Source organism: Terrapene carolina, unplaced genomic scaffold (assembly GCF_002925995.2).
Source record: "Terrapene carolina triunguis isolate 2854851 unplaced genomic scaffold, T_m_triunguis-2.0 Scaffold714, whole genome shotgun sequence".
NCBI classification, from domain to species: domain Eukaryota; kingdom Metazoa; phylum Chordata; order Testudines; family Emydidae; genus Terrapene; species Terrapene triunguis.
In genome coordinates, this window is record NW_020665065.1 from 20,892,660 (window position 1) to 20,897,498 (window position 4,839).

The following is a 4,839-nucleotide window of genomic DNA, read 5'->3' on the forward strand; positions in this document are numbered from 1 at the left end:
GGGGGTGCTGCTGGGTTGAGGGGGCTGTGAGGGGTGCTGCTGCTGTAAAAGGGACCTTTGGGCTCCTGATTTTTATCCCTTCGCTGTCTCAGTCACCGGCTCTCCCCCTCGAGCCAGGATTTCGGTGCGTTCCTGGCCAGCTCCCTCCACCCGCTCCCTGGCTTCAGGCCTGGCTGTGAGGCCTGGCTGTGGCTAGCCCTGCACAGGGTGGGACCCAGGCCTCTGACGTCTCTGGGTTAGGCTCAGGCGGGACATCTGCAGCGTGGCACCGGGGGAGGGGTGGATAATTCCTTCCCACACACTGGATCCCCCACCTCCCCTCTGCTGAGAGCCCCAGATCCCTGGCTCACAGGCAGCCCGTGTCTGAGGCCGGCTCTTCTTGCCTTGGGGGACTGGAGCAGAGAGGCCCATGGGCCTGCTCCAATGGGGCAGCTGCTCGATGCTTTCTCATAGCCAGTTTGGGGGTCCATCTCTGGGCCCTTATCAGCCTCGGCCCTTCCCCTACTCACGGCACCCCCGGCCAGGGAAATGGGCAGGCCAGTTTGGGGGGTGATGGCTCTGCAAGGGCCTCTCCCTGCAGCTGGGCAAGACGGAGTTAAATCTCTCTAAGCTGCCCCAGACTTCCCCCCCCCCCCCCCCCACTCCCCGCCTGTAGCTTCCCCATACCCAGTGCCCAGGAGCAGTTTCCCCTGCTGTGGTTTCAGCCCATCGCTTCTCCTGATGAGGGAGGTTAACTGACCCCGGGGCTGTTTATAATCTGGCCCTGCTGGGGGCTGGGATCAGGGCGGGGGGGGGGTAGCTCAGTGGTTTGAGCATTGGTCTCCTAAACCTAGGGTTGTGAGTTCAGTCCTTGAGGGGGCCACTTAGGGATCTGGGGCAAAATCAGTACTTGGTCCTGCTAGTGAAGGCAGGGGGCTGGACTCGATGACTTTTCGAGGTCCCTTCCAGTTCTAGGAGATAGGTATATCTCCATTAATTTATTTAGAGCCAACGGGCTGAGAGGGGTCGACTGTGTCCCAGCTTAGAGGAGAGACTTCTAAAGTGACCTTCTGTGCTGCTGGAATTTACTCATTCGGGAGCGCTCTCCCCTGCAGTCAGTGCTGACCCCAGTAGCCCTGCGTAGCACTAGGGGGCGCTGCGATGCAGGGAGCAGCGTGGGGGGCTCTGCAGGGGGCGCTCTCCCCGGCAGTCAGTGCTGACCCCAGTAGCCCTGCGTAGCTCTAGGGGGCGCTGCGATGCAGGGAGCAGCGTGGGGGGCTCTGCAGGGGGCGCTCTCCCCGGCAGTCAGTGCTGACCCCAGTAGTCCTGCGCAGCACTAGGGGGCGCTGCGATGCAGGGAGCAGCGTGGGGGGCTCTGCAGGGGGCGCTCTCCCCGGCAGTCAGTGCTGAGCCCAGTAGCCCTGCGCAGCACTAGGGGCGCTGCGATGCAGGGAGCAGCGTGGGGGGCTCTGCAGGGGGCGCTCTCTCCGGCAGTCAGTGCTGACCCCAATGCCCTGCAATGATAGGGGCTGCTGTGCTGCAGGCAATGGTGTAGGGGCATGATAGGGGATGCTCTCCCCAGTGCAGCGCTAGGGGGCGCTGTGCTGCTGGAGCTGCTGTCTTACGGCCGAGATGTAAAACTGAAGCAGGGTCTTGCCAGGCTAAACTGGCAGCGGCTCGACAGCTGGTGGGGGTTGGTTGGCCCCTTTAAAAGGCAGTGCCCCCCATGTACCCCTGCGAGAAGCAGTGCAGCTTCAGTCTGGCCAGGCTGCCCTCCCCTTGCCAGCAAGGCTCTGCCCCATTAGAGGCACAGCTGTCTGGCAGCTGAGTGACGAGGCAGCAGAGCACAGTGGTGGGGCTGTGGGTCAGTGACCCCCGTGGCCTCGGCTAGGGGCAGAAGGAGCCCAGCTCTGGATTCTCGCCCCGTCCCTTCCCGCAGCAGCGTTCTCTGCCTGGCCCGTGGGACGGATGGCAGGGCCAGGACACAGGCCTGGCCTAGTTTCCAGAGCCCAGCCCTCCCCTGGCCAGGGACAGGTGGGCAGTTCTGTGCCTCCCATGGACCCCACAGCTGCCCACTCAGTGTGACTGGAGGCCCTTGTGGCCTCCCTGGGTGGGGTCCTCTGAGTGTGGGCTCTCACTGGGGCTGGAATAGGCTCAGGCCTGGGAGTTAGACTCTCCTCTGCCCCCCACCAGAGCACAGGGTGCCCCTATCCCAATGGGAGCTGGTGGCAGGGCACCGTCCAGCCTCCTTAGCACCCAGCCTGAGGAGGGGCTATTCCAGCAAGTAGGGGAGCGGGAGCCTTCTGCAGCCACTCCCCTCATACAGCCCCCATGTCCACCCTTCCTTGACCCGACACCCTGCCCCCTACCCCACGCTCCTGTCCTGTCCTCCCGCTCCCTTCCCCTCTCCATGGGTTGCATGGCCAGCTCAGACTGGCAGGCGGCGGGGCGGGGCGGCAGGAGCCCTGCCACGCCCCAGCCTGCCGCAGGCTTGCAGGGTATTTTGGGCTGGGCGGGCCAGCAGGGAGACAGGTTATTTTGGGGATGCTTTGAGCTGATCCATTTTCAGCAGCACTGAGCTCTGCCCCTCCCCCCACCCCGCATGTCAGAGCAGCGTGACTCGGGGGGCCCACGGGCCCCTCCCTTCTCCCCATATGGGCAGAGCTGGGGAGTCCAAGAGGGGGACAGCCAGCTCGGATGCGCCCCCTTGTGGCAGTGCTTCCCTCCTAGTGATTGATACCCTCTCCCCGCCCGGCAGGGACAGACGGGAGGCATCGCCCCATGTGCTTGGTGCCAGGGCTGGAAGGTTAGTCCTGCTGGGCACAGTTGCATCTCCTGGGTAGGTCCCCAGACCTCTCGTGCCTTTCCCCCTGAGCAGGCAAAGAGACGACTGCAGGGCTGTAGGACTGGGAGGAATGGGGCAGAGCGGGTGCTGAGGCTCAGGGAGGTGAAATCCTCAACCCAGAAAAAGGGGGGGGTTTATCCCCCAATTTCTGCCTGTGTCTCAGGAGTGGAACCTGGTTGGACTCTGGGAAATGGACAGGGGAGGGCAGCCCTGGCATGGTGGTTGCTGAGCTGCTGTCCTCTGCCAGTAACAGGAGAGGCTTTGCAGAATGCCAGGCCTGGACCAGCAGAGGTGTTGGGGGATGGGCTAGCTGGGGGGCTGATGGTTGGCACTGGGGGCACCGCCAGAGCTGGGCAGGCAGTGCTGGGCTAGCAGGGCTGGTCAGGAGCTGAAATAAATAACTGGCTCTCAGTCCTGCACCCCGCAAATCCCCAGCCACAGGCACAGGGTGGGGCCAAGCGGGTGAGAAGCAGTGGGGTAAAGGCAGGGCCGAGTGGGCCGGGTTTGCTGCTGATTCACAAACCTCTCCTGAGTTTGCCAAATCCCTGAGCCGCCCCCAGCCACATTCACTTCATTCCTGGAGCCCCCTCACCCCGATCTAGAACTAGAACCACTGTCCACACACAACTGATGGACCTGGACCAGCCCTGACCCCCACCCCCAGTCTGCTCCCCTGCCAGCCTGATTGGCTTGCACAGCCAGCTCCTGAAGGGGCAGCTCTCCGGAGGGTTCTCACCTGGCCCCAAGCCTGGTGCATGGGCCGCACCATGCGCCCACTCTGGGCTGGTGAGAGGGCTTGGGAGGGGGAGGGGTAGATGAGCCAAACCGAGACCCTTTGGCCCTGGAGAAGGGAGCGGGGGGAATGGCAGTGAGGGAAGTGAAGGGGAAATAACCACAGATGCTGTTAGCAGAGCTGGGGACGTGGGGACAGCAGGGGCTGCAGGTCAGGAGTAAAGGGCGCTGGCAGAGCCATGGGGTGGGGAAGGTCAGGACGGGAATAGCAGGGGGGTATGGGTAGGGATTGAGGAGCACCGTCAGAGCCGTGTGTGGGTAGAGCAGGACTGTGGTAGCCGGGGCGGTGGGGCGAGCAGCCCTGTAATGTGAGTTGGAAAATGCTGGGCCGGAGAATGGGCAGGTTTTTTTCTGGTGGCGAACGAGGGGGAGTTTCTGGGAAGGCTGCAGAGACTGGCAGATTTTGGGATGAGCGACAGGCCATTACAATTACTCTGTGAGCAGCTGTGATGATTTAGGTCCTGCTGGTCCCCAGAGCCAGCTGCACCCAGCAGCTCAGCTCCAGGCACTTGGAAAATTGGTTGTAATTAAGTGGTTATTGGGCCCTGATCCAGACCCTGGCTGGTGGGGCAGGGGGAGGGCAGGTTGGTGGGAAGGTGGGGCCTGATCCAGGTCTCTGGATGGGGGAGTGGGATGAGGGGGATGGTCGGGCTCGGCTGGGGGTTGGTGGGGCGTTTTGCCATTGATTTCAGGCTTGAGCACCGTACTATGTGTGGGGACCCCCATCCTGGGTTGGCTGCAGCTTAGGAAGCTCAGATGGGCTCTTCCAGAGGTGGCAGTGGAGCAGAGGTTTCCTGTAGCTTCAGCGATTGGACCCTGTGTTGGGAGCCGTGGGGCCTGGGTTCTCGGAACCGGGGGCGGGTTTATTTTGGCGGGGAGATCTGATCCTAGTTCATGTTACCGCAGGGGCCTGCTCTCCAGCAGCCTTTACCCTGGTGAGCTGAAATAGGAGTTTGCCTCCCCGGTAAGAGTTAGGTGTTCAGTGGCCAGCGCCGGATTTCCGAGGCCCCGAGTGCTTTGTTTCCTGGTGCTCGGCCGGGGGCTTTCAGTGACCGGGACAAGGCACAGGGCTGGCATTCGGCAGCCGGGGTTGGTTTTCCAGCTCGATTTCTGGAGTAGAGTCAAACGGCAGGAATTTGGGTCGGGGGAGGGGGAGGGCTGCACCAATGGGGGCAAAGGGAGCAGTTAAGGAGGGTGAGGACGCTGCAGGGAAGCTCCCTGAT